At 44.6% G+C, this 19,180-nt stretch overlaps 1 protein-coding gene across 9 annotated transcripts in view; it reads right to left on the bottom strand.

Annotated features, from left to right (window-relative positions):
- Nucleotides 1-19,180, bottom strand: part of XRCC2 (X-ray repair cross complementing 2) — a 139,600-nt gene that overhangs the window by 117,614 nt on the left and 2,806 nt on the right. For 7 of the 9 annotated variants that reach the window (XR_012490288.1, XR_012490289.1, XR_012490290.1 and 4 more), the window contains one exon: nt 18,257-18,366. The gene's annotated coding sequence lies outside the window, so the exon portion shown is untranslated. Of the gene's footprint in view, nt 1-611; nt 7,454-8,507; nt 8,859-9,476; nt 9,624-18,021; nt 18,084-18,256; nt 18,367-19,180 lie in introns of those variants that run through there. The other 2 variants (XR_012490293.1, XR_012490292.1) reach the window with 2 other exon arrangements.

Below are 19,180 nucleotides of genomic sequence, written 5' to 3'. Positions count from 1 at the left end.
AGAAGCAAGGGAGATGGCCAAACAAGATAAAGGACAAGATCTGGTTAATTCACAAGCTGTATAGTTGACCTGAACAATGGAGACAAAAAAAACATTTCCCAAATTAGGTTGAACAGATACTCTCCTTTTAAAAAGGCAATCACATTTTCAACATTTATGCATTATTTGTTCCCTGAAGCACATGTCTCTTTATGCAAAGCATTAGTAATCAGGTAGTTCATTAAGTAGGACAGAGCTTACTTTTTACTTCCTCAAAGACCTGGGCTTGTACAGACCATATGTTGCACCAAGCGTATAGGCAGCACATGGCTGAAGGTGCGAGCAAGGCAGGTGACCTCATAAAAAAGATTATCGCCAAGTCAGGGGTCAGTACTAAATACATCAGTCAAACCTGGGCTGCAGCCATAAGTCAAAGTGGACACAAGCTAAGGAGGTAAGGTGGCATTGGCAGTCAGCAGGCCACAGTGCCCCGGGGAAGGGGGGTTAGGTCAGCAGAGTTGGATAGGGCAGTGGCCGCTGGAAGGATCCAGTGAGACACTGGAATTCAGGCATCTGCTTTAACTTCCTTCTGGTCCACAGCCAGCCTCGTTCTGAAGGAGACCTTCCTGGAGGGATGCAAGGGGAGAGAATTTCACGCTGGTTTCCATGGGCAGAGAGGGAAACGGAATTCTATCCCTCTCCTGACAGAAGCAATTACAGCCTCCAGAAACAAAGCCCAGGGTATTTCCCCAGAGTTGATCCTATTTCTCTCCCAGGTTGACAACTACCCCAGGACAGGGATAATGGTTGGTGATAATATCTGCCACTGTGCTGATTTGAAACTAAAAGAGGGATTAAATACACAAGCAGAAAAGCCTAAGGAGAAAAACAAGACAGGGTTGCAGACTTTTCTCTGCCTCTGATAACCACTGCTGGTTCTTTGTTGTGCTTCGGAGAAGCTAATGCCCCTTCTCTCTGGGAACCTGGAAAGAAACAGGGTGGATCAAAGCCTCCCCACTTTCCCTGGCTCTGCGGTCTCATCTCTCTTCACCTAACTTATTCATAGCATCTCTAAACTATCTTAGTGATACTGCCAGGAGCCAGTCCTGACCCAAAGCAGGAATCCCTTTTAAAGCATTCTCAGCAACTGGTTGACAAGACTGCTCAAGCACCATCAATGTCAGAAAAATTGTTAGGGCATTCCTTTCACTTTCATTTTATTATATATTAAAACACAAGCAGAACAAAAGAGTATACTGAGCAGGGTAATTCTCCATCCTACTTCTGTTGTCCCTCTCCTTCTGGCAACCATTGTTAAGTCTCTACACATTTTTATAAGAGGGTTTTGTACATGTATTCATATGTATGTAGCATTTTTCCTTCAACCAGCACCATGCACACATTTTATTTAAAACACAATTCTATGTTAAATTTCACTGTGAGCACTCGAATCGACAGAAAATTGTACCTAAAATTGAACTAGAATTTCTGTGGATTTCAAATGGCTGTCCTTGCTTTTGCTTCTAGAACTTCACAGAATGAGTCTGATTCTTCTAGGCAATGATGGTGCTGCAAGAATTTCAAGACTGCTCTCTTCCCTACCTTACCTTCTCCCACCCTGTGTCTCTCCCATTGCCCATCCCTTTACCACACAATTCATTTCTGGCCAACATGTCTGGAGTTCCTTTATTCTTCCTGTGACATTGTAGAATTACAATAATTATGCTTATTTCTTGCCAAAGAAAAACATTCAGAGTAATAAGCTTGCTTTGAGTTAAGTAAAACAAATCACTTTCGGTGGAAGGTTTGTTTGTTCTTGCTATCAGAGCAGTATTACGCCACTATATAGATGCATTATGCTTTTATAGCATTGGGTTACAGAATGGTCCCTTCTGAAGACTTCATATCTGAATGTCACTTGCATGAATTAGCCAATCAGATACTCATGTAATTTTTTTTTTTTTTTACAGCTGGAAAAGTAAACTTTAAAAATCTAGATTACTTTTTAAAAATCTGTAGAGTATATCTCCTTAAGTGGAAAAGAGATTAAGTATATTTTACTATATACATGTTTATAGGAACTATCAAGTTTACTTACCGAAAGGAAAACAAAAGTATTACACCAAAGGACAACGTGAATCCCCAGCGATATAAAATCTCTATTCACCAGAAATCATTTAACTCTGATAGTGATTGGGCTTCCTTCCTCAGGGTTATGAAAACGGAGCTACTATGGGACCTACATGTATGAAAGAATTTGTGCTTGACATGAAGATCAAAACACACGAATGCTGGAGGTATTTTAGGATGGGAAAACTTTCCCCACTTTTTTAAATGTGCAAGAATGACAAACACTGGATCTAAGCCCAAAGACTTGGGTTTGTGTTCCAGCTTTGCCTCTTGTTCATTTTGGATCTGTTTGGGCTACAGGTTCCTCACAATGCCACCATCTTCATCATCATCATCAATAAGTAGTATTTAGTGAGCATTTCCTCTGGCCACCGTACTGAGTGCCTTACTTACACAGAACATCAGCGACGAGGGGCGTATTCCCATCAGCTCTGTGTTCCAGGTGAGCAGAAGGTCAGAGGGGTTCAGGAGCTCGCCCAGGGTCCACAGCCCACAGTGGGGGAGTTGGAATTTACATGCAAACAGCCTGAGCCCTCCCTCCCCACACTTAGCTGAATTTGGGGGATGATTTTTTTTAAGTGCTTTCTTGCTTGTATTTCCTTCATTCTTTTCTACAGAAGTTCTGCAAGTCACTTTCTCAGATACATAGTTCTTTTTCCAGAGAATCTTAACTGGCTCTTGCATTGCACATGTTAAACCCTGTATTTGCTAACCTGGCATTCCATGCCTTTCACAATATGTTCCAATTCATCTTTCTAGAAGTCTCTCACAGAGGTTTATCCACCCACTGCCCCTCAAGCCAGAGTTGTGCTTTTCCGACTTCTATTCATTTCCTTGGACCGAAAGACCTCTCCTCTCAGGTACCACCCTTTTGTGGAACCAGACTGTTAGTCTGAGGGATCTCCTTACCTCCCCTACTGGAAATCCTACTGCATGGACTGTCCAGTTCATGTTATCTCCTTAAATACGCCATCGTGTGCAGTTATTTATGTACACGCTTTCTTCGATGTCCTCTAAGAAGATGGGAAACAATGTACAGCTGTTTCTACGCCCATCCTAGGAACTCAGTGAATGTTGAGAACACAAAGACTGGGGGCTTTTTCGGGAAGTGGGGCTTGAGGTGCCAGAGGGGGTGGGATTGCTCACAAGCAATCTCTGAGCGCTAGTGAATGGCCTTGGAAGCAGACCGGTACTAGTAGCTTCTTTCACTATCACTCCTACTTTGTTTTGCCAAAAAGGAAAGCTGTTGAGCCTCAGTCAAAGCCAGTGCCTGGGGCTTCATGGGCCGGCAAGTTTCCTGGGGAAAGAAAATCTGAGCAGCCTTTAGTTTCAGGACAGTTCTTCACTAGAATCTCTCTCAACCTGTTTTGAAACCAGAATTTGAGCCCCAATTTTAGGTCAAATGGATTATGTAATCAAGTTAACAAGAGCACCTTGCAGTTCAAACTAGCCCTGCACTTTTCTTCTGCGGCGCCCCTCAGAAAGTTAACATCAATTGCTGTGAAGCAGACAATTACCAGTGGTTCTCCACCTCTTCACCATAAGGGTTCAAAGTCCTTCAGTAAGTGGGACTGAGAAAGAAAACCGGTCCTTACAGACTGGACAACACTGCCTCCTAGTGTATGAGGGAGACACTGCCTAATGTGTGTGGACACCAAGCCACGGAGGGTGGCCGACGAAGGTTTCTGCAGTAGGTCTGAGTGAGTACCTACTGACCAGTGTAAACCTCACACGTGTAAGAGTTTAATCACAAAGTGATCCCAAACAAGGAACTGGTCACTCTTCGTGCCTATGATTCCAACCGAGTCTACAAACTCGTCTTCATGAGCCCGGCAGGGAGGCCTGAGGTCACAGGAGCTGTGGCCAAGACATTCCCCTCAGGAGGGCATCCACTTTCCGCAACTTTTGAAACGTCATGGGAGCCCCAAAACACTTTTGAGGGCCACATCAGACTCCAAGTCCCCAGTTTGCACCAAAAGGATGCTATTGCCAGAGCTAGTGAGCCGTGCGACAGAGCTTGCACACGCAGGCTGCTTGTGTTTCCCAGTGTGTGTACCACAGCATCATGCTGTGGGCCAGCTCCACAGGGCAGGACCTGCACAAACAGGGCCCTGCAATTAGGATGGTCCCATACTCGGTTCAGCACTACTGACACTGTCTTGAAATTTTTCCTACTCTTTGAACCAGGGCACCCACATTTTCATTTTGCACTGGGACCTGAAAATTCTGCAGCTGGCCCTGCATTTAGTGTAATTTGCTGCATTTGCCTCTTTTCTGCCTACTTCCTGCACATGGTCCATGTTCTTGGTGCCATCCAATGCCCTAAATCTTGCCCAGAAAAAGAGAAGAGTCTGCACCCACCTGTAGTCTCCCAACTCCGGCATCTGAGACTAGGGGTGTGTGTCTGTTTTTCAACCGCACCTGCAGTGGTCACCCCACAACCCGGACGGTGAGGCCCAAGCATTATCGTGGTTTATCATCTCTCGTTGGATGATGTCCAGCTGCCATGTTTATTCTGGCTCCCCAGCTGTGTCTTTAAAATGGTCAGTAACCCGTGTGGGCAGAGCCAGGTATCAGGTACAAAGGCACCTGGGGCTAACTGCTGTTTGCCTTAGGGAATTATTCTGACACTTGTGTGTATGTGTGGTAGAAAGAAAAGCAGGTTTATCCAAAACGCCAGCATTCTGAGGACGGTGAACTCCTGTCCAAAATGCATCCCTGACAGACGTTTTCATCACAAATGTCCTTGCACTCATTGTATCTCCTTTCCCTGCCCCTGTGTGGTAGGTTTCTGCTCATCTATGTGAGTGCCCACGTGCCTACCTACCTACCTGTCTACCATCCTGTCTTCTTCCTACTTACAAGCCTCTAAGATCGCACACGGAACACCAGCAACGTGCAAAATCATCCTCTACCCTCAACTCTTCTGGCTGGACTAATAATCAAATGAACACAGCACAGACTAACAAGAGAAAAGCAAATGCAAGTTTCATGACATGCATACCTCCTGTATGCAGGGGACAGAGACCCAGGAGCATTAAGTAACTCGCCCAAATGGCGGGAACCATCACCTTAAATACCACCTCAGCTAAAGACAGAAGGTGACGCTTAGAGGCGGGTCCGTTACTGGGGTTACCAGAAACCAAGGATAAGACAGTGACACAGATTTAAGTCCCCACCTGCGCCACCAGCTAGTGAGGGCATGCTGGGTCCAGTGCAGAAGACACCCTTACAGATGGAGACGGCCCTTACAAATGTAAAGGTCTTTTCTTACAAAGGGTTTCAGAGCTTCTCCCAGCTCTGCTGGTTCTTAAAATCAGCCAGCCTAAAATAATCAATATCCCAAAGAGGTAAATCTTGGGGTGGCTCACTGTTCTCTCCTTATACTCCATGTATATCATCTTTAAAAATCTCTCTCACTTATTCCTAATCTTCTAGCCCTGATACCATAGTTTTCTGGTTTTCTCAGATTCCCATTACCACTAGCTTTCTCCCTCCTGTCTCTATTTCAGTCCATCTTACTAATGACTGTGAGAGTCACCTTTCTAAAAGAGCAGCCCCTGAGCCCACAGGTCAGATATAAAAAAATGTCCGTCCATTGGGCTTCCCCTCCCCCACAGCCCTTTTCACTTCTTTTACGGCACCTTCCTTGAATTATAATAATTTGTGTGCTGGTCTGATGTGATGGCACAGTAAGAAAATGAGACAAGTTTCCAAAAGCCATTCAATAAAATCAGCTTTGATTTTTTTTTTTTTTTTATATATAGTCACATCAACTGGCTGATCAGACATCTGCCATTGTAAGAGAATTCAACGGGCATTACCAACATTTTTGCAGACCGATAACGAACATCCCTAATGACCCAGAAAACACTTCAGGGTCTGCAACAAGAAAAGCTCAACCTTTGAAAGCAGAAACCTTTTTTAATGACCATAGAATCACCTTTGGAAACATTGTCTTCGGGCCAGTAAAAGAAGTAGACAGATTCTCAGTCTTACGGCCTTAATGGCACAATTACGCCACCCTCCTTATTTCGTCTGGTTCATTAAGCCCCTGGTTTCCATGAACTAAATGCAGCCCTTTTGTGGCGAGTTGAGGTAATAAATAGTGAATGGCACCTTTCTGCATCCACCCATTTGATTAGCTTAAAATGACCTCATACTGGGTTTCCATCCTAGCGTGACTCAGACTGATGTCATCAGGTCCTGCTAAGTGACTGCTGAGTCCCCGTGGCTTTCAGCACCGTCCCCAAAGCTGCAACAGAGAAGATTCTTAAAAGCCTTTTATTCAAACTCTTTTTGTGTGTGTGGATGTTGTACAAGGCTTTAGCCTTGAGTTAATTGTGTCTGTTGACATAGTAAGTCTTTAATTTTCAGTGTCTTGCATGCAAACAGCTTGTTGAGACCGAACCGCCCCTACATTTCCAGTTTTCAGTAAAAACCACCTTCTAGTAAAATTAAATGTAATTTTTTTTAAAAAATCTAAATCCAAGAACCAATTTCCTATTAGAGAATATTAGTGTTTCAGCTCGTGAGTTATTAGTAATAATACCTGACATTTGGATCACCCCTCTTATTTCATCAAAGCACTTTTACATTTATTATCTTATTTGACCTTCCCATAATCCTTTCAGGTAGATAGAGAAGGCGTTGCCAGCTCTCCTGTTAATGGCAAGCATGAGTGAGTTGGTCAGGCTCAATTATCTAAGTGGCAGAAGGAGAAATCCAGTCATGTCTACTTAAAGAGGAGGCTGATACCACGTCCTTTTAATTATGTGATGCCTTAACATTTTTTTTTTTTTTAGGTAGACTAGTGACCCTAGGAAATAGGACATAAGAAGAGATGGAATGAGGAAAAAGGGAAAGAGACAAAGGACGTCTAATCTCAACTCTACAAACCTGAAAAGAAATATATCAGTTTTACAAAATGAATGGGTGTTTAGCACAAAAAGTTCTTAACTTTCATGGCTGAAAAGTCTTTTTGTAAGAAGGTTTTATTGAGCCAAAAATGCTAGCCAAAAGACCGGTCTTGGGTCACAGAGTCTAAACCACCGACAGCATGACTAGGGAGAAAAGACAGCATGGCCATCGTCCCAGAGTTTTGCAAACATTTTTTTATACATCAAGTAGGGGGTAGGGGGAAGAAAGAGGTACTCTGAAAGAATTTCCATGAGCTATAGGCAAAGGGGTGGGAGAAGGTGAAGTGGGGCCAGCTCTGGGATAGCAGAATCTGCATAAAGAAATGTCCGCTCCTGTGGGGTGGCTGTGGGCAGCAGTCTGGAGAGCCCATGGGTAAACACCAGACGGAGGCTCCTGGACTTAGATGAGGCCTGGCTAAAATAATCTGTGAAAAAAGCCACCTGGAAATTAATCTGAAGTTCCAACAGGCAAAATAGGAATGTGAGAAGTCTTGTGAGCTGGCGCACAGCCATTAACAGACTGTCTCTTTCTCTCACTCTGGCCGCTGCAATTTAATTTAGAACATCTCAGAACTCTTGTTTTTTTTTTTTTTTTTTTTTTTTATCATGGGCATCAGTACTTTCAAATTTACAGCCTCCTCTTTTTACAGAAAACTTCCGGATTTTAAAATATCACCCTAGAGAACAGCTAGAATTGAAATGTTGGAGATATTTTAAAAGTTAAGAACTGTGAAATCAAAGAGACAAAAAGCGTGCACACAAGAAAAGAGTATCTCTGTGCCACAGCCAGAGCCAAGCTGACCTTAAGGAATAAAAGATTTCCCTGCCGTCTGAGGTCCTACCCATGAACTGGTCAATCTGAGTGATGTCCATGCTTTCACACGGACCCCTCCGTGCTCCCATCTCTTTCTTCTCTACTAGTATTAACCTGCTCTCAGGTGGCAAGAACTCCCACCTACACTTCAGCGGCTGGCTTATTTCTCTCTGACTTAATCCTGCCCATCCTGGCCCATTAGCCAGCTGAATAGATTGATCAGGTGTTGACTCTCTACATAAACTCTTTCTAAGGTGGATTTGGAAATCCAGAAAGGTTGAGAGTTTGGTACTGGTGTTGACAACAAAATACTGAAAAATAATGTGTCCTGAATAGATGTTTTCATACGGTTTTCTAAAGCAGCCCAGGTGGCTGGTGAGTAGTAATCATTCCACTGTCTATTGAACACTTATTTTGTGGTCTCCACTATAGCAGGCACCAGCTTACATTTGTTAAGTGCATCGCTGGTTCCTAAAGCACGTTCATAATCGTTTTCCTATGTAATCTCATAACCTCTGAGATAGGTCAATAGCATAGGTATTATAAACAGAAAGGGAGACAGAAAGGTCATTCAATAAGTTCCAAAAGAGAGGGTGCAGGTGGTGCAGTGAATGTGTGAGGATGCATGCAGGGGTACAGAGCAGGGTGTGGTCCATTCTACTCACCTGGGGCAGGAGCAAGAGGTAGAAGATGATCCGTGACCTGAGTTTTGAAACAAGTAGGTACATAGTAGGTGAGTTTTGAGATAAGGCAGGGAATGTGGGGTGGGCCAGGAGAGGCGGTGACATTGGCACGGAAAAGATTCCACGAGGGGTGAGCAGAGCTACGGAACGAACGTGTGTAGTGAATTGCAATGAGGTTCTAGGCTGAAGACGTGAGGCGAGAGAGTCTGCAGGTCACGGAGGGCCCAGCATCCCATCTTACAGGAAACCTCTGAAGTGAGGAACATGTCGGTAACATGATCAGCTTTGAGTTTCCTCTGGCACGGGACTTGGGACGTTATTTAGGAAGAACAACTGCAAAAGCCAAGGAAAGAGAATGAGGACATGAAATAAGGCTGTAGCGTGATGGGTGGTGGGGAGATATACAGGGAGACCGTAGAGGGAAACCGGACGAGAATTGAATCTAGGGGCTGGGGAAGCGTAGGCAGATGTTGAGAAGAATTATCCCAAACTTAGCACAAGGTCGAAAGGCAGGCACACAGCTTTCCAATGACATTGTACAAGAGCAAACACCCACCCAAGGATTATCAAGGTAACGTACTTGGTTCAACTCACTATTCACTAGGGACTAAAGGTCCCAGACTTAGAGCTCTAAGTTACACGCTAAGTTGTATATTTTTGTCTAGCAGAGATGCAAATAATTTCTCTCCAGGGGAGGGGGAGGGAAAAACAACAACCAAGGTTATGTTCTATTGCCCTCTAGGATATTAGCCAGTTTTAAGTCCAATCCATCAATCTTATCCTAATTGGTCTTTGAACCAGTCTCAACATCTCACCATTTCCCGCATTAATTAGTGAGTTGAAAAAAATATTTGACAAGGGTTCATTTTATATTTACACAAGAATCATGATTTCATCATTTTGAAAATGATTTTTTTTTTTTTAATAGAGTACATGCAGGACTTTGGGTACCTGGCTTTCGTGACGATGTGGAGAATGAAGACTTGTCTCCACAGAGAGAAGATCTAGTTTGCTGGCAAAGATAGTAACTTAACTCTTTGCCTCTGCTTGAACTTGAGGTGCCCTTGGGACGTCCGAGGCAAACATCTACTGAACTTCCTAGGTAATGGAGAGAGGAAAGAACTTGGGGAGTGAAGTTACTGCAGCAAAGGTGTTAGAGTGCTCTCTGCAAGTATATTACACACACACACACACACACACACACACACACACACAGAAGCAGGACAACACTACTGATATTTGCAAATTTTTTTCCATCGGAAAAATGAAGTGCTCCTCAAGTTCCATGCACTGAGATGGAGAGCCTTCCAAGTAATTTTTTAATCAAATTAAGCCGCAGAATAATTACTTTCAATCCACAGATACTCTGAGAGTCGCACTTGACAAATTAATATAACACTCTTGCTGCAACTCTGCAGTAATCAGACCAAACATAAGGAGGCCAGCCTTTGCTTGTCATCAGAAATAATCTTTGGATATTATTTGTGTTCACAAGGTGGGGAGACTATTTAAAAATTTATCCAAAACTTGGAAATAGGGTCAAAAGGTAGGTGGCACGTCCTTTCAAAGCCACAAAGGGGTGGAAGCCACCACCCGGGTTTATCCAGGAGAATGTACTTTCTCTTACACTCGAGTATAAAGTGCTGTGATAAACGCTTGGTACTTTGCAGGAATATGCACTTTGAATTTTTCTTCAATTATAAGGTATCATTTTCCCACTCATTAAACTCTAAACACTTTATTTAAAGCAGGTTTTTTTTTTTCCCCTCAAAAAAGCTGTTATAAATGATGGAGCTCTTTGTGATGAAGGAAATATTTTACTATTTTAGTTGAATATTACTTACATCTTTGTAAGTATTCATATTAACTGATCAAATCGATTCTAACTTTCCACTTATCTGTCTAAGACATTGACGGACAGCACAGTGCTTTAGATGGCTGACAGCAATCAATCAACCAATTATAAAAGCACACCTATGAGAACAAAGCTTGTCGGTCCTTTTTAATTTTCTTCTCCAAAGGAGTGACTGTTTTGATGGCTAGAGATAGCGAAGCAAAAGACATGCAATATTTTGATTTTCACAGAGCATTTAAGTTTCCTATTTTGAATAACACAGTCAGCAGTAGCTATAATTTTTTTCTTTTAATTAAATGCCTCAGAGTACACATCTCTGTTCAGGATGTCACAGCATTATAAAGTAAGGCGGGGGGTGGTGGTGGTGGTAAATTGTCCCTTGATAGTTACACATCTTGATTTTGGGGCTGATTTGGGCTTTTCACGTCTCTTCCTCTTGAGAGCCAGTGGGGTGAGAGTTTACAATCATTAGGATTTCCACTCGAAAGTGAGCTGAGAAAATACAGCACAAGTAACTGAAAATTAACCAAGCTCATGTTATTGCTTTTTAATATTTCTGAGAACAGATGGTTATAATAAATGGTCAAATATATGTTTCTCCCCATTCCATGGCGATAACAGACAGTGAGCTTTAAGGCTGCACACGTGTGGACATATCCTGGCAGAAGGGAACATTTGAGCAGAGACCTACACGTTCTGTGCACTACTGACAGGCAGGAATGAAACCAGAAGCTTTGGGAAGATTTCTTTTAGGAGAAGAGGGTAACACCCCTTTGGAATATCTTTGTCCACATTTCCTCCAGGTTGAATTTCTGGTGGCAGGTCTGCATTAACTCTACACCCAAGACTTGCAGAGTGTAAGATGTTAAGGACACTAGTTATATCAGGAGTCCAAGGGGAAGCGTGGGTGCCGATGGACACACACGGCCTGTATTTAGAAAATGAGAACGGTGGAACTAGAGATTACAGTCCAGTCCACTTGACTTCAATTCTAAAAGTGTTCAGAAGGCCACTTGCAAAAATCTCAAATGTTGGTTTTTGTGAAGGACACATTTCGTCAGACCAATCACAATTTTCTTCAATAGTGATTAATTAATGGAAGAGCTTAGAACAGGCAGGAGACATTTCAATCACAGTGAATTTTAACCTTTAAATGCAGAATCATGCAAGTGCTAGTAGGTTGTGAAATACCTGGAACCTATTAATGCTGGGTTGAATTTATTCCACTAGAAATCATTACCTAAGTGTTAGCATGAGTGAGGACACAGCACACATCTATAGACCCTTGCAGCAACTTCTCAAGTCCAAAAGAGCTCTGAAAACACGAGGTTTTTTTGTTGAGGATGTGGCAATCTTTTTTGCCTGTAAAACTTGACCTGAATGCACGGGAGGCTATTTTTAGTCTTTATCCTACTTAGTGTGAAAACTCAGATGTTTCAGTGCAGAAATATTAAGGTGATGGATGGCGGGGTGCTGCTCCAGCGCCCGCTGCTGGCACGAGAGGCTGTGTCTGTGCACCGATTCCTTTCTAAAGTCCAAACGATTCTGAGTTCTGAAACGCGGCTAGAACTAAGGGCATGGATGAAGGACTGCAGGTACGTATTAAATATTTTCTCTTTGCTTTTTAAACAAAAATAAAGGATTAAGATGGGCACGCATAACATTTACGAATGATACTAAATTTCCAGAGGTAGCACTGGCTACCTTTAGTTCATAGAACTAGGGGAGTTTTTGAGAAGGACCACCTGGTCTGACCAACGCCGTTCCTTTACAAGCGAGGTAGCTGAGACGAGGGGGGCCATGTGCTTTGCTTACGGTCCCATATTTGGAAACTCGTAGACACCCTTCCAAACGTTGTTCTCAGTGAGCTGTTATTCCAAGTCCCTGCCTATAAACACCCCTGTCCAGCTGCAGAATTGAACATCTGCAGCCTTTAGTTTGGTCCCACCATCCCTGAGTTAAGGAAGAAGCAAACAAACAGGTTAGGATGGCCTTCGTCCCCAGTGGGTGTGTGGGGGGGCATCCCCTGAGTGGCCCTCAGGCCTGGGACCTGGTTACTGCCGTGAAGACTTCGGGTTTGGCAGCCTGCTCAGTGGCACCTTCTCGGGGTGACCCTTACCACCGTCCTGCTGGGTTTCAGCCTGAGGCTGGGTGCACGGACCTCTACAACCTGTCAAGGGCTTGTCATCTCCGTCTTCTTGGAGCACTGCTTTCCAAACTGGGGTAGATCCATATAAGACGTATAAGACGTATATAAGAGGGCAGGCCCGGTGGCTCAGGCGGTTAGAGCTCCATGCTCCTAACTCCGAAGGCTGCCAGTTCAATTCCCACATGGGCCAGTGGGCTCTCAACCACAAGGTTGCCAGTTCAATTCCTCGACTCCTGCAAGGGATGGTGGGCTGTGCCCCCTGCAACTAGAAAACGGCAACTGGACCTGGAGCTGAGCTGTGCCCTCCACAACTAAGACTGAAAGGACAACTTGAAGCTGAATGGCACCCTCCACAACTAAGATTGAAAGGACAACTTGACTTGGAAAAAAAAAAAAGTCCTGGATGTACACACTGTTCCCCAAGAAAGTCCTGTTCCCTTTCCCCAATAAAATCTTTAGAAAAAAAGAAAAAGACGTATATAAGACGTATCCATATATCCATTGCAGGGAACGTAGAAAGAATTTGGACTGCTGTCATTTTTATGTCAACAGGAACAAAACAAAGCTTTGCTGACATCTAATAGCCTGGTTGGTGGACATGGGTCATCGCCTCAGCTGGCGCTGTGTCACTGATGGAAAGTGAAGAATAGGGGGTGCCCCCAGGGGCTGGCGGTGGCCCCTCACTGTTCCCCTGCTTTCGGCACACGGTGAAGTCCGAGGTTTAGGTGCACGTTGAGTGGCTTTGCGTGTCATATCCTCGCAGACTGTGTCTTCACCAAAGTGTTGCAATGAGATGGGGAATGACCCTGAGCCTTGTACCCATTTCCCCATTCAGCTGGCCAGGAAAGCATCCCCTCACTTACGATGCTACGTGAATGTCCTCCACCTTCCCAGAGTTGGCTACATTTGTAAAGAAACGCGATCTAGAGTGTCCGGCATGCTGGAATCTGTGGCCCTGGGGTGTTCAATGCCCTTCTTACAACGTTGTTTGCAAATGAATTGCTCCTCAGAGGGTAACTGCTCCTGCATTGTTTCCTGATGGGTCACCTTACCCACTGAGGCTGCATCGAGGCACAGCAGCTCTACCTGGAAGGTCCTCCTGGGATCATCGCTCTTAAGCTGGTCCCATTCTCTTCATCAGCTCTTTCCTTCTTCCATTCCTTAACCCAGCTTTTTAAGAGCCCCTGGATTTTTTCAGGGATACTTGGAAGGTAGAGGGCCTGTGGGAAAAACTGGGGCCGCTGATGGGTGGGTGCTTGTTCAGTGACTAAGCCAGGGATTGTCTATATTTGTGGCACAGAAATACATGCCAACCAGGGACAGATGCCAACCAGGGACTGTGGGTGATGGATGACTGATGACTAAGGTACTTGTATTGTCCAAGCTAAAAATTGGAACACGTACTCCGACAAGTACAAATAAATTTACGGGGACAATGGGACCGAGTAATTGAAGCTGGGATGTGTGCCAAAGATATGGCAGCTGAAAGAGCTGGGCAGAGAGCTGGAAAGAGGGGGCTCGCACTGCAGCGGGAAGAATTCTGACATTTCCATATCCCTGTGTCGTAGACGGAGACAAAGATGAAACACCCGGCAACTCACCCTGCCCCTTCCAAACACAACGGAGGAGAGACATTCTCTCTACGATCCAGCGGCAGTGAGCAGTGTGCCCCTGCTCAGCTCCAGACCGCCATTCCCAACCGCCTCTTCCCCCGGATGTCCGCCTCAGAGGGGACCGCTGGATCCTTCTTTGATTTCAGTTCATGGCTTCACCATATACGGAGCCATCCAAGACCAAAATAGCAATTACCTGTCTTCCTCTTCCTCACTTAAAAAAAAATCCATCTGGTCCCAGAAAGCTTTTATTAGTATGTTTCTACCACTGAAATATCTTTTCTATTCTTACTGTCATCATAACCCTCTACTTGAGCCACCTCAGTGGCGCCCTAATTAATTTCCTCACATGTGGTGTCACCCTCCCGACTCCCTCCAGACACACATGTGCACACGCACACACACATTCTTCCCTCCTGAAAAATAATTGGGTATTTATTGTCTAGAATGAAGTACAAGTGTTGTAAAATAGCACTGAAGATTTTTCCCCGCTTGACTTCAAACACTTCTTTCTAACTTCACCTCAACCAGTGCAGCCCGGGTCAGCTCGCACTGGACTATGAGTCATTTCCTGAACGCAGCCTTGGTGTCTTTGCAAACGCTCTTCTTCTTTTCCCACTTTTCATTGTCGTATTCCTAAATGTTTCTCCCTCTCTGGAGCTTGTCCCCGTTCGCCTAATCAGAATTAATTGTTCTCTCTCGGTGTTCCCTGCAACGTCCTCACTCTACCCAACATGTTTCTAGACCGACATGTATACACTTCCTCCTCTGCACGCCTTCACAGGGAGGCATCTTTAGACCCCAATCACATGGCCCACTGCCAGCACCTAAAAGGTACTTCATAAAAAATGCACGAAGTCAGAGCTGAGATCCGAGCCCAGGCAGTCTGCCTTCCAAGCCCATACCTTTCACCAATACAGACTACTTAGCTCGGAATTACAGCATTGTTAGCACTGTGACGAGGAAAAGTCCTTGGTCACAAGGGAGACCTGGTAAGAGGACACGAATGATTAAACATAGCTCATCTCCACTCACGGAAAAACGTCTTAAATCTTAAAGTAATAGTGAGGATAGGACTATTCCAACCCTGTTTGAATCCCTTAGTTGTAACCCTAACAGCCAGCACAGGGCCGTGTGATTGTGGCCACACAAATCTAAGGTGGAGAGAATTACTACCGAGGCTGCTGAGAATTGGGGCTGTGGTGAAACGCAATACGTTCTATGCCACTGTGCCTGGTGCGTCTACAAACAAAACTCAGAAAAACCCTTCCTCACAGATAAGGAAACCAGCGCTCAGAGACGGGAAATAACTCATGTGGAAACACATTTAAGTCTCTAAAACGGGACGTGAACAAAGTTCTGAAAGACTGCAAAATTTGGGCTCTTTCCATACTCAAACAGTAAAATTAATCTCATACATTTTTTATTGGTATAAATTAATGCAATTAAAAATGTCTGGATTAAGACGACAGTATGATTTTTCCCTTAACCAATTGCTATTTGGCACCATTTCCAAGGATCAGGAACACTGACTATACTTTCTGTTTGCTGAGAAACACCCTGTACCTTCAGAAGTAAGCAAGCACAAGAAACAGTAAGACACGGCACGGGAATGTTGTAATTTTGTGCCCAGTTTTCAGACACTTATTGTTGCCATCAGAGTTTCTTCTGGATGAAAAGACAGACTCAGCAGGCCTGGGTTCTCCCTCCCCACCTTCCTATGCCATTCTTCCTTTGTTCCCGCCCCTGCTCACTACAACCTGAGTTCCCCTGCACAACTTCTGTCCCAAAGGACCAAGTCAGTATCTGGTGAAGAGATTCTGAAGTGGCATGGTCTTGGTTCATTCCTTGTATTATAATTACATATGAGTTGCTGCTGTGCTGCTTCTAAAAGAATGTTCTAGAATGGATATCATTAAGGAAAAGAGAGGCCCCTGGGAAGCCAACTCCTCCAAAACCTGTTGCTTGTGAGATTACACAATGGCAAGAAACATTTGGACTTAGCTCTTGGCAGTACACTCTGTCCAGATTGCTTGGCATCCAGCGACACTACTCAGCAGTTTCATGCCTGTTGGCAAAAGTTACATTTTTATTGGCTACTGCTCAGTCTCCACAACGTATAGTGACTGCCTAATGGGAGTTCAGGGGCATTTGTTACTGGAAGTAGAAAACATTCAAGGTGAAGAGCTCAAATTTTTCAAAGTGCATGTGAAGTGATCGAAGGGCCAAGTTAGTCTGAAGGACCAATCGCTGAGATTGCTTCTGGCTCTAACATACATTATACCTGTGTTTACCAGATGCTGGTTGTAGTAACGCGATAGCATTTTCCTGTTTTCTCACGAGGTCCTCACGAAGGTGCCCAGGACAAAATTACGTCTTTAATATACCCTAACTTGAAAAGTCTGAGCTTCGGTCTTCTTTTTTGATGAAGGGAGGTATTTAGAACATCTACCTCATGGGATTGTTATGAAGAGTCAATGTGATGATGTACTGAAATGCTTTGTAAGCTAAGACATTATCGTAACGCAGTTCTCCGTGAGAACTGGGTAGGAAGTAGTTACAAATAAAACCCCAGCACTGTGTGGTAGGACAGAAGACCTTAATGAGACACACACCTCCAGATCTCATCACTGGATTCTGACTCGTAGACATAGACTTAGTGATTGATTCCTCAGTAGAGGCATAAAGAAGCCCTCAGCCTATTTTGTTGAAGGAAAAAATGAAGTGGATTTGAATCAAAAGTGGAAGGGTGAGTGAGCTTGGAACAGAGTCTTGAAGGAGGAGATGGGGTCGGTGCAGAAGAATGCTCTAGACTGAGGGGCCTGCACAAGACCTGCCAACACAGCAGGCTGGGAATGTGCTCTGCTGTGCCCACATGTGGCAAGGGGCATCGTATGAGATGAGATATGAAAGGTGACTCGGTAGCAGACCACAGAGGACCTTGAATGTCATAATCAGGGGTTGGATCAAATTCCATAATAATAGCGAGTCCCTGAAGGTTTGGGGAAAGGAGACTGACATGATGTACAAACATTCTCTGTTTTGGCAGGACGCCTCTCAGAGCAGCACTACTTGCCCCCAGAGAAGTCTCAGACAGGCCAAAGCATGGAGCCAGGGTGGCTGATGGACAGCTGTGCAGTTCAGTTAAGAGCGGCAGGAAGACAAAAAGCAGGGCTGCAGACAAGGGGAGTGGTGGGATGGGGTGAACAGGCCTTGGCAGCTGAGTGGTACTGGACGCGAGGCCAGAGAGGAGGGGGTGTCCAGACCAGGGATCGCCCGCCATGGAGGAGGCAGAAACACAGCACCGTCCATCTGAAGACGGTCAGGTCAACTTACCTGCCTTGTGGTTTCAGGTCTGTTACCACCTCTGACACAGTCACCACGGTCTGGCCAACTGGCTGCAGCTGGGACCATTTTCTACCACTCCTGCCAAGACCCCTGGGAGGTCCATTGAGTGCAGTGACAGGCCCTTCCTCTTAAAGGAGAATGCCAGCTACTTTCAAAGGCATGCGGCACTCATTTTTGGGGACTCCTTTCTCTATTTGCATCCTATGGCAACAGAGAACACCCAGATCGTGTCCGCCTCCAGCTCTGCGATTCAAGATTCACAGAGCGGCTGGGTGGGCCGTTTTGAAGACAGCCTTTCGTTTTTTGTGTTCTTTTTCCTTTTTGGCCCAGCACAACTAGTTAAGTGCAGGAAATTAGGATCACATTGTCCCACTGACTAAACCCCATTCCATGGACAATCTCGAAGCTCTGATTATTTTATAAAGTAGTCCTCATAGGCATAAAAATGCATCAAAAGGTGTTTACTAAAAGTTCATCTGAGAGTAGTGCTGGGTTGTGCAGCACTAAGGATAGTAGCTAAGAAAAAGTTACCTCAATGGCCGGAAGAGATGCTGGGTTCTGTACAGGAAGTGTTCTGGTTTCCATGTTTCTGCCTGTTGGGAGGGGGGAGTAGGAGGCCATGGTTGGGTAGAAGCACAGTAAAGAGATGCCTTGCAAAGAAAGCCAACTAAAATGTGCCTCTTGGTACAAGTAGAGAGAATTTTGTGCAATATATTGGAGGGAGCCAACCTCCCTTAGCAATGTAATTAATGGCGACTGTACTTACCGTGCTTCTCTCTGGCTGTTTTGCTCTAAGGCACTTGTCAGGGATGCCATCAGTCTCTGGTCTATAGGCGTTTACGACGTAAGAAGAATGATACAGAAGAACACGTTGTACTATACAGAAGAAAAGCACAAAAAGACAAAAACAGTAAGAACACTGACATGGGAATTATACATAATATCCACTTTTATTTGCTTAAAATATTTAAGATACCAGATAAAAAAAGCAAGGAAAAGCAAGTTTTATGTGTAATCTAGAGGCTTAAAAATTGCTTAGAGACTTTCACTTATTCAATAGCTATTCCTTGAGTGGCTACAGAGATGCCAGGCAGTGCCCAATGAACTGAAGATAAAAATATATATGACAGTTGTACTCTTAGACAGTTCTCATCTTAGTAGACAGTTCTACGCTTCTCCTGGGGTACTGGGGTGACAGAAGTGTGACCATTATGATACCACCCAGTAAGTACCAACGTGGAAGGATGCCGCTGGCTCTCTCGGAGCAGAGGAGAGTGACAGTCCTTTGTGAAACTGAGGGACAGCTTCACAGAGGTGGCACAACTCCAGCAGGGGCAAGAGGATGACTTGTTTAAACGACAGCTCCAAGCAGAGGCTAGAGGAGTGAAAGGGCATAGAATGAGTGAGAGAAAATGGTTTAAGTAGGAAAATTACGAGTGAGGCAGAAACTATTGGCTGTCATTCCCCTTCCTGCTGATCAAACCCGACTCCAGTCAGGTACTGGCAGCCATATGCTTCAGAGGACACAAGACCCCTGTCCAGACTGAGGGGGTCACCCTTCATAGTCTCAGCCGATCACAGTGCATCGGTTCCCTTTACCAATGGCTGCTGGTGTTATGAGGTGAACTGTCCCCTAAAAAGACAGGTTGAAGTCCTAAAACCTGGTATAATGAATGGGATCTGATCTGGC

This window comes from Rhinolophus sinicus, linkage group LG11 (assembly GCF_036562045.2).
Source record: "Rhinolophus sinicus isolate RSC01 linkage group LG11, ASM3656204v1, whole genome shotgun sequence".
Classification (NCBI taxonomy): domain Eukaryota; kingdom Metazoa; phylum Chordata; class Mammalia; order Chiroptera; family Rhinolophidae; genus Rhinolophus; species Rhinolophus sinicus.
Note: the sequence above shows the minus strand (reverse complement) of the source record. Positions and strands in the feature narration are given on the sequence as shown.